The following is an 18198-nucleotide window of genomic DNA, read 5'->3' as shown; positions in this document are numbered from 1 at the left end:
CTGCCTTTGCTGTTCTGCTTCTATTTCCTTTAGGTGTGCTGTTAGATTTTGTATTTGGGATTTTTCTTGTTTCTTGAGATAGGCCTGGATTGCAATGTATTTTCCTCTCAGGACTGCCTTCGCTGCGTCCCAAAGCGTCTGGATTGTTTATTTTCATTTTCGTTTGTTTCCATATATTTTTTAATTTCTTCTCTAATTGCCTGGTTGACCCACTCATTCTTTAGTAGGGTGTTCTTTAACCTCCATGCTTTCGGAGGTTTTCCAGACTTTTTCCTGTGGTTGATTTCAAGCTTCATAGCATTGTGGTCTGAAAGTATGCATGGTATAATTTCAATTCTTGTAAACTTATGAAGGGCTGTTTTGTGACCCAGTATATGATCTATCTTGGAGAATGTTCCATGTGCACTCGAGAAGAAAGTATATTCTGTTGCTTTGGGATGCAGAGTTCTAAATAGATCTGTCAAGTCCATCTGATCCCATGTATCATTCAGGGCCCTTGTTTATTTATTGACCATGTGTCTAGATGATCTATCCATTTCTGTAAGTGGAGTGTTAAAGTCCCCTGCAATGACCACATTCTTATCAATAAGGTTGCTTATGTTTATGAGTAATTGTTTTATATATTTGGGGGCTCCGGTATTCGGCGCATAGACATTTATAATTGTTAGCTCTTCCTGATGGATAGACCCTGCAATTATTATATAATGCCCTTCTTCATCTCTTGTTACAGCCTTTAATTTAAAGTCTAGTTTGTCTGATATAAGTATGGCTACTCCAGCTTTCTTTTGGCTTCCAGGAGCATGATAAATAGTTCTCCATCCCCTCACTCTCAATCTAAAGGTGTCCTCATGTCTAAAATGAGTCTCTTGTAGACAGCAAATAGATGGGTCTTGTTTTTTTATCCATTCTGATACCCTATGTCTTTTGGTTGGCGCATTTAATCCATTTACATTCAGTGTTATTATAGAAAGATATGGGTTTAGAGTCATTGTGATGTCTGTATGTTTTATGCTTGTAGTGATGTCTCTGGTACTTTGTCTCACAGGATCCCCCTTAGGATCTCTTGTAGGGCTGGTTTAGTGGTGATGAATTCCTTCAGTTTTTGTTTGTTTGGGAAGACCTTTATCTCTCCTTCTATTCTAAACGACAGACTTGCTGGATAAAGGATTCTCGGCTGCATATTTTTTCTGTTTAGCACACTGAAGATCTCGTGCCAATCCTCTCTGGCCTGCCAAGTTTCAAAAGAGAGATCAATCACGAGTCTTATAGGTCTCCCTTTATATGTGAGGGCACGTTTATCCCTTGCTGCTTTCAGAATTTTCTCTTTATCCTTGTATTTTGCCAGTTTCACTATGATATGTCGTGCAGAAGATCGATTCAAGTTACGTCTGAAGGGAGTTCTCTGTGCCTCTTGGATTTCAATGCCCTTTTCCTTCCCCAGTTCAGGGAAGTTCTCAGCTATTATTTCTTCAAGTACCCCTTCAGCACCTTTCCCTCTCTCTTCCTCCTCTGGGATACCAATTATGCGTATATTATTTCTTTTTAGTGTATCACTTAGTTCTCTAATTTTCCCCTCATACTCCTGGATTTTTTTATCTCTCTTTTTCTCGCTTCCTCTTTTTCCATAACTTTATCTTCTAGCTCACCTATTCTCTCCTCTGCGTCTTCAAGCCGAGCCGTCGTGGTTTCCATTTTGTTTTGCATTTCGTTTAAAGCGTTTTTCAGCTCCTCGTGACTGTTCCTTAGTCCCTTGATCTCTGTAGCAAGGGATTCTCTGCTGTCCTGTATACTGTTTTCAAGCCCAGCGATTAATTTTATGACTATTATTCTAAATTCACTTTCTGTTATATTATTTAAATCCTTTTTGATCAGTTCATTGGCTGTTGTTATATCCTGGAGATTCTTCTGAGGGGAATTCTTCCGTTTGGTCATTTTGGAGAGTCCCTGGAGTGGTGAGGACCTGCAGGGCACTTCCCCTGTGCTGTGGTGTATAACTGGAGTTGGTGGGCGGGGCCACAGTCCGACCTGATGTCTGCCCCCAGCCCACCGCTGGGGCCACAGTCAGACTGGTGTGTGCCTTCTCTTCCCCTCTCCTAGGGGCGGGATTCACTGTGGGGTGGTGTGGCCCATCTGGGCTACTTGCACACTGCCAGGCTTGTGGTGCTGGGGATCTGGCGTATTAGCTGGGGTGGGTAGGCAAGGTGCATGGGAGCAGGAGGGGCAGGCTTAGCTCGCTTCTCCTTAGGTGACCCACTTGAGGAGGGGCCCTGTGGCAGCGGGAGGGAGTCAGATCCGCTGCTGGAGATTTGGCTCCGCAGAAGCACAGAGTTGGGTGTTTGCGTGGAGCGAGCAAGTTCCCTGGCAGGAACTGGTTCCCTTTGGGATTTTGGCTGGGGGATGGGCGAGGGAGATGGCGCTGGCGTGCGCCTTTGTTCCCCACCTAACTGAGCTCTGTCCTCCGGGGGCTCAGCAACACTCCCTCCCTTTGTCCTCCAGCCTTCCCACTTTCCAAGCAGAGCTGTTAACTTATGACCTCCCAGATGCTAAGTCGCGCTTGCTGTCGGAACACACTCCATCCGGCCCCTCCGCTTTTGCCAGCCAGACTGGGGGGCTCTGCTTAGCCGCCAGGCTGCCCCTCCGCCCCGGCTCCCTCCCGCCAGTCTGTGGAGGGCGCACCGCCTCCCCGCCCTTCCTACCCTCTTCCGTGGGCCTCTCGTCTGCGCTTGGCTCCAGAGACTCCGTTCTGCTAATCCTCTGGCGGTTTTCTGGGTTATTTAGGGAGGTATCGGTGGAATCTAAGTGATCAGCAGGACGCGCGAGCCCAGCGTCCTCCTATGCCGCCATTTTCCTGTATCCTCTGGACTTTTCATCTAAATGTAGAAACTTTCATTGCTGTTTCCTTGGGGGAAGTGTGGTTATGACACGTATTCCTTGCCTCTCAGAAATGTATGTTCAGGCTTCCCTCTGGGGCCCTTTCTCTTTCCATTCATGAGCTACTCAAATGCTTCTGACAGTCCTTCCTAAGGCATCTTGGGTTTTGGAGGGGCTTAACCTAGTTAATTTTGCAAGGCTTGCAAGTGCCTGATGCACATGGTTACTGTCCCATTTCTGGGGGTCTCCCTGCCCCTGTCTTTCCAGTCCTTAATTTCACAAGGTTCTGAAAAATGTGCCCTTTGTCTCCATGTCAGCTCTTCATTATTCATAATAATGGTGGGAATAACCTAAAATAGTGAATGATACTAAAATGACTTTCGTTTGATATTTAAGTGTTTGAGTCCTGCCTAGAGATAATCCAGGGAGTGAATAGTTCCAGGAAAACCAATCCATCATGTTACTTTCCCATGGGTAGCTGCATGGAATCTCTGCACTGGCATGTAGAGAGGGAGGCCAAGGCAAGAACACAGCTTGTCCAACCATAATCGTGTTTTCAGATGCATCAGACATCTATTGAGAACTCTGCAAAACTTGTCTCCACACCTTGTCTTCAAATTCTGGAGAAGACCTTTCCTTAGTTTAAGAACCCAGTACTTAATTCACAGAACATGAAAATCAGTAGGCAACCTGTCAAACTATCACTTTCTTAAAGGCTTCCATCTCGCCCAGAATCATACAGCTGAAGTCCTCACAGTGACTCTCAGACCCTACATGAGGGATCTGTCTTCCTGCTTTCTCTCTGACCTCATGTCCTACTGGTTACCCCTCACTCACTCTGTCCTGGCCCCACAGGCCTCAACAGTTGATAAGTACCACTTCGCACCTGTTAGGATGGCTAGTAATAAAGAACAAAACAAAACAAAACAAAACAAAACAAAACAAAAGATAAAAAGTATTGGTGAGGATGTGGAGAAATTGGGACACTTGTGCATTGCTGGTCAGAATGTAAAATTGTGCCTCCATGGGGAACACACTATAGTGATTTCTCAAAAAACTACATATCCAATTACCATACTATCCAGGAATCCCACTTCTGGGTATATATGCCACAGAATTGAAAGCAGGGACTAAAAAAGACATTTGTATACATGTATTCATAACAGCATTATAACAGCTAAAAGGTGAAACAACCCACATGCCCATTAGTGGATGGGTGGATAAACAAGATGTGGGATATACATAATGATGTATTATTCAGCCTTAATGAGGAAGGACGTTCAGACATATGCTCTGACATGCATGAATCTTGAAGACTTTATGCTAAGTGAAATAAGCTGGTCACAAAAGGACAATATTGTGTGATTCCACTTATATGAGGTACCCACAGTAGTCAAATTAAGACAGAGAATGAACAATCATGGTTGCCAGGGGCTGCAGGGAGGGAAGAATGGGGAGTTACTATTTAATGGATACAGAGTTTCAGCCGAGGAAGATGAACAAGTTCTGGAGATGACGGTGGTGACGCTTGCACAACAGTGTGAAGGTGAGGCTGTCTTAGATCAACCATCTTATAATCAAAACACCCACTCTGAGCACATCCTTACCTTTTCTTGCTTTCTTTTCTCTGCATCACTGATTGAAAATCCAACACAGTAAATATTCATATTACTTATTTGTTTATTGTTTGCTTTCAACTTAAAGACGTAACCAATTTGTGTGGAGGGATTTCTGTGCTTTTTCTGCTTAATCTGCAGTGCTGAATAAATGAGAATTAGTGTATTTGTTGAATGGATAAATGAAAGACCATGAGTGGACACAGACTTGAAGAGAAGGCCAAAACAGAAAGAGAAAGTCCAAATATTCCATTTTTCATTTGATTTTGTAAACTAATTTCTTCTACCCTTGGGTATGAGACTCAGCCCCAGTGTTCATGGTGGCTTTTGTTCTGTTTGCCTTTTCATATGCCTTGTGAACTCTTTCACTCTTGGATATGTTGCTGTACATGTACACAACATTTACCTTTACTTAAAACTCTTGCCCTGAACTCAAAGCTTCTACTCCTATATTCATGACCGCCCCCTACCTCATTTGCAGGGCTGCTTGAGTTAGGACTTGAGAAACTCTGGGGAAGTTAAGTTTCTAAGGAGCTTTATACTTGAGTGTTTGGAGGTACTAGTTGCATTGGCTCCAGAATCTTCATTGTCTGGAAGTTTTAAAGAGGAAGAGAGTTTTCATATACTTTGAGGTTAGAAAGGATCTATGCTTGGATACAGAGGATTGATATGATCTCTGTAGATGTTGTATTTAAATCCACTTCTCTGAAACTTTGAGAAGTAAAATAATTATTTAACAGCCTCATATGCCTTTCTCTCAAGTCTTTATCAAACTTCTAGCCAAGCAACTGGTACCCAAACTCTCTTTGAGGCTATTCAGGAGGAAACGCTAGGCCAACTTCCTGATTGGCAAGAGGGTTAACACCCAGCCAGGGGAGCCAGTAGAACTTACTGTATCAGAAAATGCTTTGAAAAAGAAATGTCCAGAGTGAGGGCAGTGCCCTTCTCAGAGACAGAGGGGTGAACACAATGACCTCCAGGACAAAGAGGAGTGGTTGGGGCTGGTTGGGACAGGAAGATAGTCTGCAATTTAATGGGTAGATTGTTGAACCTGACAGGAGTTGTTCTAGGAGACTTGGGATGGCACTTTGATTTTGGAGTTTGGAAGGAGTTCAGAGACTGAGAGAAATTCACGGAGGAGAGGGAGGGAAGGGGGAGTTGAAGGCATTATTGAATTCATACAAGCTGGCTTCATGTTCTCTGGCCTCTATCCACATTTCTTTAAGCACCTCTCATGCACCAAGTACCTCCTTTGGGAGAGACTGTTTCATAATTAAACTGAGATTCACAAACCCAGGGCCCTCATTTGGAAATACCTTAGAAATGTGCTTGAAATAGATGATTATGCATGTTCTAGCTCCTGTTTACACCTCTGTTTGGCCCTTTATCTCCTTCAAAAAAAATCCAAACAAACAAATAAACAACAAAACAAAACAAATTCCCTCCAGGAATCTTAAGATATAGTAGTTGATCAAAACATCTGTATATTCATTTTCTATGTCCTAAATGGCTGTTATGGTTTCTTAGCACATTTATGAGCAGATCCTTGTCCTGGGTAGTGAGGTTGGAGGTGGGAGTGTGGAATCTAGAAGGAGGAGGTATATAGATCCTGGCCCTGACCTCAGAAGCTTTTATATTATAAAGGAATTTAAGTGACACACACAGGACACCAGCAGACAGAAAGGGAAAACTAGTTTTAGCTGAGCATCAGGATGGACTGTAAGTGCTGATGGGAATTGGATGGAGGTTGGAGATGGGGACCGGTCAGGATGGATTAGGAAAGGCTGACTAATCACCAGGGAAAACATTGTAGAATAGGACTGAGAAGGCCTAGAGCATCAAGACTGGACAGAAAGGAGTGAGGAGGGCATCCCTGGCAGGGCAGGGTAAAGGCTTATCCAAGGAAGGGTGAGTCAGGATATAAGGAGCTGAATTAAGAAGGAGGGGATGGGCCTGAGGGTAGAGGGAGAATTAGGGCAGGATTCTGAGAGCTGGGCCAGAGAGTCTGCACTGAATATAAACTATTGGAATAATTGTAGATCACTGCACGGAGAAAGGGCATTTCTGAAAATAGTGTTTGGGGATGATGTTTTTGTGTACTGTTATAAACTGGATTTGTGGTAGGCTCTCTCAGGATTCCCAATCATGGCTTTGCTTTGTCTTCTATAAGCTTGCTTGTTCATTTTTCTTCTTCCTGTTTGTGTTGCAGTAATGAAATGTGGTTATTTAATTCCCAGATGTTTTGTTCTTTGTGTTGCTTCTCTGGTATCGTCATACTTTGTCTGTAACCCACTCTCCCTCATCTTCAGTAAAAGTGTGAAGAGCAAAAGGACCAACCACCCTGTAAAACACAGTTGAGAGAAACAGAAGTTATCTAAGTATTTCCCACCTCTGACCCTGAGATTCAGATGATCCTCCTCTGGGATTCCTGCTCTGGGTACATAGATGGACTTCAAGAGAATGTAGGACTTTTTTTTGAGGTGACCAAACTCAGAGGGCTCTGTGATTCAACAAATGTTAAGAACCACTGTTGTGTCTGTTGGTAGGGAGGTGGCTGGGGATGGTTCCCCAGAGGGAAAAATGTGGTACAAGCATCCTTAGTGCCCAGTAAGGAGCATCCAGAGACAGTTGAAGGAGCTGGAGGAGAAAGACGAATTGGAGAAAAGGAAATGCGTTCAGAGGGAACTGGTAGGAGGGGTGTCCCATCTTCCCTTGTTCTCCGCCCTCTTTCTAGTAGGCTTTTCTTCTTTGTGTTCTCCATGTTCTGACAATTACAGGATCCAGTTACCCTTCAATTTAACTCACAACATTATGTCATGAAATTCCTTGTTGAAACTGAAGTGCACAGAGTGGAGTCAACCCCTCTCTCCGCCATGGGGTGTTAGCATCTTTGCTTCCTGTCAGGCCCCTTTATAATGCATTTCATTTTCCCCTTTCATCATGATCTCTATTCTCATTTCCCATCCTCACTGGAGGCACTTGCGTTAGTGTATTTAACAAATGCTCTTACAATCCATGCTCTATATGTGTATTTAGATACATTCATTCACTTTACAAATACACAGTTGTAGTGTGGGGAATATAGCCAAGAGCAAAACAATAAAAATGCCCTGCTTTCATGGATCTTACATCTCTTGGTGTGAGGAAATAATAAACAATTAAGTACAACATATAGTACCTTGAATAGTGACAAGTGCTATGAGAAAAATGAGGGCATGGGGGTAAGGTGTGTTGTGGGTGGTTAGGAGCAGATTGTAGTTTTATATGTGGTGATTAAGGAAGGCTGTGCTACACATGTGCTTTACCAAATGCAGTGAAGTGAGCAACCGTGGGGCTATCTGGGTTAGAAGTGGTATGGTTATAAGGAGAGCAAGTACAAAGGCCCTGAGGTAGGGTCTTGCCTGGTATGTTAAGAGGCCAGAATGGTTAGAAGGCTAGAGAAGTATGAGTGGGGGAGAGAGAGAAACAGAGGCTGAGTAGCAGGTGGGTCAGTGACAAATACTGTAGGACTTTGTAGGTCATTGTAAATGCAAACGTTGGGTTCTACTCTTCATAAAAGGAGAAACCAGTAGAAGGTTTTATCAGAGAATCACATGAAAATTTTAACAGGTATGTGCGTATCCTTGACAAATAGGCAGCACTCTTTGGCTGTTTTATAAATGTATATAGGAGAAGGTTGGAAGATGGCGGCGTAGGAGGACGCTGGGCTCACCGCGTGTCCTACTGATCACTTAGATTCCACCTATACCTGCCTAAATAACCCAGAAAACCGCCAGAGGATTAGCAGAACGGAGTCTCTGGAGCCAAGCGCAGACGAGAGGCCCACGGAAGAGGGTAGGAAGGGCGGGGAGGCGGTGCGCCCTCCACGGACTGGCGGGAGGGAGCCGGGGCGGAGGGTCAGCCTGGCGGCTAAGCAGAGCCCCCCAGTCTGGCTGGCAAAAGCGGAGGGGCCGGATGGAGTGTGTTCCGACAGCAAGCGCGACTTAGCATCTGGGAGGTCATAAGTTAACAGCTCTGCTTGGAAAGTGGGAAGGCTGGAGGACAAAGGGAGGGAGTGTTGCTGAGCCCCCGGAGGACAGAGCTCAGTTAGGTGGGGAACAAAGGCGCACGCCAGCGCCATCTCCCTCGCCCATCCCCCAGCCAAAATCCCAAAGGGAACCAGTTCCTGCCAGGGAACTTGCTCGCTCCACGCAAACACCCAACTCTGTGCTTCTGCGGAGCCAAATCTCCAGCAGCGGATCTGACTCCCTCCCGCTGCCACAGGGCCCCTCCTCAAGTGGGTCACCTAAGGAGAAGCGAGCTAAGCCTGCCCCTCCTGCTCCCATGCACCTTGCCTACCCACCCCAGCTAATACGCCAGATCCCCAGCACCACAAGCCTGGCAGTGTGCAAGTAGCCCAGACGGGCCACACCACCCCACAGTGAATCCCGCCCCTAGGAGAGGGGAAGAGAAGGCACACACCAGTCTGACTGTGGCCCCAGCGGTGGGCTGGGGGCAGACATCAGGTCGGACTGCGGCCCCGCCCACCAACTCCAGTTATACACCACAGCACAGGGGAAGTGCCCTGCAGGTCCTCACCACTCCAGGGACTCTCCAAAATGACCAAACGGAAGAATTCCCCTCAGAAGAATCTCCAGGATATAACAACAGCTAATGAACTGATCAAAAAGGATTTAGGTGGGGGTTCCGGAAGATGGCGGCGTAGGAGGACGCGGGGCTCACAGCGCGTCCTGCCGATCACTTAGATTCCACCTACACCTGCCTAAAGAACCCAGAAAACCGCCAGAGGATTAGCAGAAGGGAGTCTCCGGAGTCAAGCGCAGACTAGAGGCCCACGGAAGAGGGGCCCCTCCTGAAGTGGATCACCTAAGGAGAAGCAAGCTAAGCCTGCCCCTCCAGCACCCGTGCACCTTGCCTACCCACCCCAGCTAATACGCCAGATCCCCAGCAACACAAGCCTGGCAGTATGCAAGTAGCCCAGACGGGACACGCCACCCCACAGTGAATCCCGCCCCTAGGAGAGGGGAAGAGAAGGCACACACCAGTCTGACTGTGGCCCCAGCAGTGGGCTGGGGGCAGACATCGGGTCGGACTGCGGCCCCGCCCACTAACTCCAGTTATACACCACAGCACAGGGGAAGTGCCCTGCAGGTCCTCACCACGCCAGGGACTCTCCAAAATGACCAAACGGAAGAATTCCCCTCAGAAGAATCTCCAGGAAATAACAACAGCTAATGAACTGATCAAAAAGGATTTAAATAATATAACAGAAAGTGAATTTAGAATAATAGTCATAAAATTAATCGCTGGGCTTGAAAACAGTATACAGGACAGCAGAGAATCTCTTGCCACAAAGATCGAGGGACTAAGGAACAGTCACGAGGAGCTGAAAAAGGCTTTAAACGAAATGCAAAACAAAATGGAAACCACGACGGCTCGGCTTGAAGAGGCAGAGGAGAGAATAGGTGAGCTAGAAGATAAAGTTATGGAGAAAGAGGAAGCTGAAAGAAAGAGAGATAAAAAAATCCAGGAGTATGAGGGGAAAATTAGAGAACTAAGTGATACACTAAAAAAAAATAATATACGCATAATTCGTATCCCAGAGGAGGAAGAGAGAGGGAAAGGTGCTGAAGGGGTACTTGAACAAATTATAGCTGAGAACTTCCCTGAACTGGGGAAGGAAAAAGGCATCGAAATCCAAGAGGCACAGAGAACTCCCTTCAGACGTAACTTGAATCGATCTTCTGCACGACATATCATAGTGAAACTGGCAAAATACAAGGATAAAGAGAAAATTCTGAAAGCAGCAAGGGATAAACGTGCCCTCACATATAAAGGGAGACCTATAAGACTCGTGACTGATCTCTCCTTTGAAACTTGGCAGGCCAGAAAGGCTTGGCACGAGATCTACAGTGTGCTAAACAGAAAAAATATGCAGCCGAGAATCCTTTATCCAGCAAGTCTGTCATTTAGAATAGAAGGAGAGATAAAGGTCTTCCCAAACAAACAAAAACTGAAGGAATTCGTCACCACGAAACCAGCCCTACAAGAGATCCTAAGGGGGATCCTGTGAGACAAAGTACCAGAGACATCACTACAAGCATAAAACATACAGACATCACAATGACTCTAAACCCATATCTTTCTATAATAACACTGAATGTAAATGGATTAAATGCGCCAACTAAAAGACATAGGGTATCAGAATGGATAAAAAAACAAGACCCATCTATTTGCTGTCTACAAGAGACTCATTTTAGACATGAGGACACCTTTAGATTGAGAGTGAGGGGATGGAGAACTATTTATCATGCTCCTGGAAGCCAAAAGAAAGCTGGAGTAGCCATACTTATATCAGACAAACTAGACTTTAAATTAAAGGCTGTAACAAGAGATGAAGAAGGGCATTATATAATAATCACAGGGTCTATCCACCAGGAAGAGCTAACTATTATAAATGTCTATGCGCCAAATACCCGAGCCCCCAGATATATAAAACAATTACTCATAAACATAAGCAACCTTATTGATAAGAATGTGGTCATTGCAGGGGACTTTAACACTCCACTTACAGAAATGGATAGATCATCTAGACACACAGTCAATAAAGAAACAAGGGCCCTGAATGATACATTGGATCAGATGGACTTGACAGATATATTTAGAACTCTGCATCCCAAAGCAACAGAATATACTTTCTTCTCGAGTGCACATGGAACATTCTCCAAGATAGATCATATACTGGGTCACAAAACAGCCCTTCATAAGTTTACAAGAATTGAAATTATACCATGCATACTTTCAGACCACAATGCTATGAAGCTTGAAATCAACCACAGGAAAAAGTCTGGAAAACCTCCGAAAGCATGGAGGTTAAAGAACACCCTACTAAAGAATGAGTGGGTCAACCAGGCAATTAGAGAAGAAATTAAAAAATATATGGAAACAAACGAAAATGAAAATAAACAATCCAGACGCTTTGGGACGCAGCGAAGGCAGTCCTGAGAGGAAAATACATTGCAATCCAGGCCTATCTCAAGAAACAAGAAAAATCCCAAATACAAAATCTAACAGCACACCTAAAGGAAATAGAAGCAGAACAGCAAAGGCAGCCTAAACCCAGCAGAAGAAGAGAAATAATAAAGATCAGAGCAGAAATAAACAATATAGAATCTAAAAAAACGGTAGAGCAGATCAACGAAACCAAGAGTTGGTTTTTTGAAAAAATAAACAAAATTGACAAACCTCTAGCCAGGCTTCTCAAAAAGAAAAGGGAGATGACCCAAATAGATAAAATCATGAATGAAAATGGAATGATTACAACCAATCCCTCAGAGATACAAACAATTATCAGGGAATACTATGAAAAATTATATGCCAACAAATTGGACAACCTGGAAGAAATGGACAAATTCCTAAACACCCACACTCTTCCAAAACTCAATCAGGAGGAAATAGAAAGCTTGAACAGACCCATAACCAGCGAAGAAATTGAATCGGTTATCAAAAATCTCCCAACAAATAAGAGTCCAGGACCAGATGGCTTCCCAGGGGAGTTCTACCAGACATTTAAAGCAGAGATAATACCTATCCTTCTCAAGCTATTCCAAGAAATAGAAAGGGAAGGAAAACTTCCAGACTCATTCTATGAAGCCAGTATTACTTTGGTTTCTAAACCAGACAGAGACCCAGTATAAAAAGAGAACTACAGGCCAATATCCCTGATGAATATGGATGCAAAAATTCTCAATTATGATACTAGCAAATCGAATTCAATAGCATATAAAAAGAATTATTCACCATGATCAAGTGGGATTCATTCCTGGGATGCAGGGCTGGTTCAACATTCGCAAATCGATCAACGTGATACATCACATTAACAAAAAAAGAGAGAAGAACCATATGATCCTGTCAATCGATGCAGAAAAGGCCTTTGACAAAATCCAGCACCCTTTCTTAATAAAAACCCTTGAGAAAGTCGGGATAGAAGGAACATACTTAAAGATCATAAAGGCCATTTATGAAAAGCCCACAGCTAACATCATCCTCAACGGAGAAAAACTGAGAGCTTTTTCCCTGAGATCAGGAACACGACAGGGATGCCCACTCTCACCGCTGTTGTTTAATATAGTGCTGGAAGTTCTAGCATCAGCAATCAGACAACAAAAGGAAATCAAAGGCATCCAAATTGGCAAAGATGAAGTCAAGCTTTCGCTTTTTGCAGATGACATGATATTATACGTGGAAAATCCGATAGACTCCACCAAAAGTCTGCTAGAACTGATACATGAATTCAGCAAAGTTGCAGGATACAAAATCAATGTACAGAAATCCGTTGCATTCTTATACACTAACAATGAAGCAACAGAAAGACAAAGAAACTGATCCCATTCACAATTGCACCAAGAAGCATAAAATACCTAGGAATAAATCTAACCAAAGATGTAAAAGATCTGTATGCTGAAAACTATAGAAAGCTTATGAAGGTAATTGAAGAAGATATAAAGAAATGGAAAGACATTCCCTGCTCATGGATTGGAAGAATAAATATTGTCAAAATGTCAATACTACCCAAAGCTATCTACACATTCAATGCAGTCCCAATCAAAATTGCACCAGCATTCTTCTTGAAACTAGAACAAGCAATCCTAAAATTCATATGGAACCACAAAAGGCCCAGAATAGCCAAAGTAATTTTGAAGAAGAACACCAAAGCAGGAGGCATCACAATCCCAGACTTTAGCCTCTACTACAAAGCTGTCATCATCAAGACAGCATGGTATTGGCACAAAAACAGACACCTAGACCAATGGAATAGAATAGAAACCCCAGAACTAGACCCACAAACTTATGGCCAACTAATCTTTGACAAAGCAGGAAAGAACATCCAATGGAAAAAAGACAATCTCTTTAACAAATGGTGCTGGGAGAACTGGACAGCAACATGCAGAAGGTTGAAACTAGACCACTTTCTCACACCATTCACAAAAATAAACTCAAAATGGATAAAGAACCTGAATGTGAGACAGGAAACCATCAAAACCCTAGAGGAGAAAGCAGGAAAAGACCTCTCTGACCTCAGCCGTAGCAATCTCTTACTTGACACATCCCCAAAGGCAAGGGAATTAAAAGCAAAAATGAATTACTGGGACCTTATGAAGATAAAAAGCTTCTGCACAGCAAAGGAAACAACCAACAAAACTAAAAGGCAACCAATGGAATGGGAAAAGATATTTGCAAATGACATATCAGACAAAGGGCTAGTATCCAAAATCTATAAAGAGCTCACCAAACTCCACACCTGAAAAACAAATAACCCAGTGAAGAAATGGGCAGAAAACATGAATAGACACTTCTCTAAAGAAGACATCCGGATGGCCAACAGGCACATGAAAAGATGTTCAACGTCGCTCCTTATCAGGGAAATACAAATCAAAACCAAACTCAGATATCACCTCATGCCAGTCAGAGTGGCCAAAACGAACAAATCAGGAGACTAGAGATGCTGGAGAGGATGTGGAGAAACGGGAACCCTCTTGCACTGTTGGTGGGAAAGCAAATTGGTGCAGCCGCTCTGGAAAGCAGTATGGAGGTTCCTTAGAAAATTAAAAATAGACTTACCCTATGACCCAGCAATAGCACTGCTAGGAATTTACCCAAGGGATACAGGAGTACTGGTGCATAGGGGCACTTGTACCCCAATGTTTATAGCAGCACTCTCAACAATTGCCAAATTATGGAAAGAGCCTAAATGCCCATCAACTGATGAATGGATAAAGAAATTGTGGTTTATATACACAATGGAATACTACGTGGCAATGAGAAAGAATGAAATATGGCCTTTTGTAGCAACGTGGATGGAACTGGAGAGTGTGATGCTAAGTGAAATAAGCCATACAGAGAAAGACAGATACCATATGGTTTCACTCTTATGTGGATCCTGAGAAACTTAACAGAAACCCATGGGGGAGGGGAAGGAAAAAAAAAAAGAGGTTAGAGTGGGAGAGAGCCAAAACATAAGAGACTGTTAAAAACTGAGAACAAACTGAGGGTTGATGGGGGAGGGGAGGGAGGGGAGGGTGGGTGATGGGTATTGAGGAGGGCACCTTTTGGGATGAGCACTGGGTGTTGTATGGAAACCAATTTGACAATAAATTTCATATATTGGAAAAAAAATAAATGTATATAAATGTAACTGTGCTGTATACCTCATCTTCTACTTTTGCTACTTGTTTCTGAAATGTACCCATGTTGTTATCTTTAATCTACTTTTTAATTCTGACTGCTGTGTAATATTTCATTGTGTACATGTGGCACATTTTACCTGTACATTTCTCTAGTAACAGAGGTTGGCATAGCTCCAAACTCAGAAACAGTCCTGTGATGAACTCTTTCAGCTGAGCCTCCTTATAGACTCAGGAGAGAGTTTCTCCTGGGTGTTTACCTCAGTGAGGGATTGCAAGGTGGGAGGGAGTATGCATTATTAATTCCACTAAGATTTTGCTTCAGGATCATGACCCCAGTTACAGTCTCACCAGCAGTGAGTGATATTTTGTATCTTCTCATCAAATTCTTATGTTTATCCTATAAGGCAAGTGAAGTAGGTAAGTTTCCTTGTGGGTGAGAAAACCTTAGAGACATCAAGCAAATAACCCTGGTTTATATAGTGCAGTGGAAGATCCAAGACTCAAATCCATAATTTCAGACATAATGGTTGTTGCTCTTAGCACAGTACCCAGCACTGCCCCTTCTATGAATGAGACATCCATAGTCAAAAATATTGATGATGATGATGATGATGTTTGAGGTTTGCATTAAAAAATTTTTTTAATATTTATTTGTTTTTGAGAGAGACAGAGACAGCATAAGCAGGGAAGGGCAGAGAGAGAGGGAGACACAGGATACGAAGCAGGCTCTGGGCTCTGAGTTGTCAGCACAGAGCCCAACATGGGGCTTGAACCCACGAAGTGTGAGATTGTGACCTGAGCCACCCAGGTGTCCTGAGGCTTGAATTTTTTTCATTACTGGACTAACCCAGTAAGCCTAGGACCTCTAAGTGTTTAGTACCATGTAAGAAGGTGTCTAATTAGGGTACTTAGCATTTCAAGATAAAATATATGGAATAAACTGTTTCATTATCTCATGAGGGTGAGCTAACAGGTTCAAATTTTTGTGGATGATTTTGGGGCTAGAAATTTATAAAGACTAATTGATTTTCAAAGTTTGGGGATTTGGATCAGATATCAATATTAAACATTAGGTAGATTATATTAATTACATATTGTTTGGTAGGCACTGAGCTAACTACTTTATAGGCATCATTTATCTTAAACCTCACAATTACCCTATGAGTACTTTTACTCTCATTTGACTGTTATTGAAGCTAAAGCACCAAGAAGTTGACTATTTGTCCAGAGTACCTAGTCTAAGGTTGAGTTGTATTTGAACCTGAACTGTGTACCTGCATAGCCTCCTTACTCCTAACTACTAAACTGTGCTGCTTTCCCGTGAAAGAAACTTTTATAATCTCTTCTTTTTGAAATTGAGGACAATTTCTTGTCATTTGGGGTGATTTAGAGTAGCCATGGGAAGGACAGAGCTAATGGTTAAGAATCTCCAGAAGGGCAGGGTATGAAGTATGAAAATGTTTCTGAGTGTCTTCATTATCCCTCTCTCTGTTCCCTGAAGTGGGAACCTCTGACTTAGGACATCCCACCTATATTATAGGGCCTGAGCATGATGCCTTCAAAAAATTTGGCAATTCTTTGTCACCCTGTGTGGCTTATACCTGCCATGAATGACGTGAGGTCAAGGGTTCATCAGTTTGTTTTTCCTTCACACTTTCATTCTGCTTGTCTTCTACAAGGAAGGCAATACCATTTATATCTTTACCTAGATCCGTATTATAAATATTGTTTGGCTAAAAAGCATGTATCTCAAAGTCAATTAGATAGAAATTCTGGATTATGTTCTCTTTCAGGTTTCTACTCTCAGTGTGTGTATTTGTTAAACAAGTTTTTGTTGAGCATTAATTGAGCATCTAACTCACACTTTGATTAGGGCACAGGCAGCTGAGCAGGAATTGTGACACATTAGGATAAATGGCACATGGGGTAAGCTGGGTGGTATGAGAGCACATAGGAAGGGCAGCATGAGGGTCAGGGGAGGCTCCTGAAAAGCAACTTTTGAGCTGGGAACTGAAAGAGAAGTAGGGGGTAGCTACGTGAAGGGACAAGAGAGTATTAGAGACAGGTAACAGGGTGAACATGGAATTTCTCAGCTGGAGCAGCAGCTGGACAGGGTGGGAGGCTGGAGGAACCAGCACAGGTCAGATGATGAAGGAAGGAAGGACTAGGAAGGAAGGGCAGTGGGAAGCACTGAAGGATTTGAAGCCTGGGGGTCGGTGTGGGACATATCAGTGACATTTACAGTGTAGCAAGATTCCATGAGTTAAGTATTGACTCTGTCTATGTTATGTGCTTATTAGTAAATCATAACCTTGAAACTGGTTGCCACTGGTGGGTGGTAAATAAGGAGTCTAGATGGATTTGTACACAGAAGCTTTGACCCATAGCATTAGGATTCCTTTTGATAATCTGTAGAGAAGACTTTTCAATTTTGACTTGACCTTTCTGTCTTTAAAAACCACTGACGACATTTCCTAAAATTCTCTCAAAATCAAAGCCTGAATAGTAGGAGAGTGAAGGCTGTTCAACTTTGTTTTCTCTGTTCTTCACTACTCATTTCTGGGGCATTGCTGTGAATTGTTCACCAAAGCCTTGTTCCACTCGAGGAGGGGTCCATTTGAATAGCAGCAGCAGAGGAGGAGGAAGGAGGAACCACATGTAGGGTAGTGTTTCTTCATTAAGAAAATATCTTTGGCATATTGAGACCATGATTTGAGTGAGTGGAAAATAACTACCATGGAAAGTTAATAGGGAATTACAAGTCTGTGTTTTAATATAAGCTCACAGAGTAGGGCATGGTCTCCAGATGGCTGGCAGTTGACATCACAGATGATGCAGGGTGTTTATAGAGCACAGTGTGGCCAGTGAGGAAACTGTCTGCAGAAGTGAGTTCTCCTTGTGTCCTGGAACCCAGACAGGGAGAATACAGAAGGAATTTTTTTGGTTGTAAGCTACTGAGCTAGGTGACCTACTTCTTTCCTTCCTCCCTATCACACTCTCACAATTGTGGATACAAAAATTGTATTAAGTTTTGCCTGGTTACTTTGGGTGAGGTTAACTGAATGCTCAGAATTCACAAATTGGCCTTTCTGGCTCCTCTCCCTTAGTAATGGACACTTGGTTGGCTTATGTACCTATTTCTCCAGTATTTCCTCACCAGGCAGCCTGGTTTCTCTAGTTCTTACAGGTAGTTCTGAAGGCCCTGCCTCTTTCTCTACCTCTCTTCTCACAGCGCCCCCTGTGGGCCTGTATGGGTAAAAGAAAAGGTTGGACTGTACATTCTTTGCCACCAGTACAGCTAAATGGATGATGTCGGATGAGGACAAGGGGGGACATCTGACTATGGAAGCTGATTTGGAGCTAAAGAATTTTAAGACTCTGGGACCAATATTTGTATTTTAAACTCAGAATATATTTACGAAATGGTTCTGTAACTGCAACAAGTTCCTCTAGTTCATGAATTAACGTGTCATAACTTATGCTCAAGCACCACACAAACAGCCCATGTGTGAATTATTGCATAA

General features: G+C 43.2%; 1 protein-coding gene across 1 annotated transcript in view; it reads left to right on the top strand.

The window, feature by feature from the left end:
• The window catches only part of LOC122240309 (cationic amino acid transporter 3-like), a 110266-nt gene that overhangs the window by 89718 nt on the left and 2350 nt on the right, over positions 1 to 18198 (top strand). The window lies entirely within an intron of this gene.

This window comes from Panthera tigris, chromosome B4, assembly GCF_018350195.1.
Source record: "Panthera tigris isolate Pti1 chromosome B4, P.tigris_Pti1_mat1.1, whole genome shotgun sequence".
Taxonomy (NCBI): Eukaryota; Metazoa; Chordata; class Mammalia; order Carnivora; family Felidae; genus Panthera; species Panthera tigris.
The sequence above is the reverse complement of the archived record's forward strand: the minus strand, read 5'-3'. Positions and strand labels throughout refer to the sequence as shown.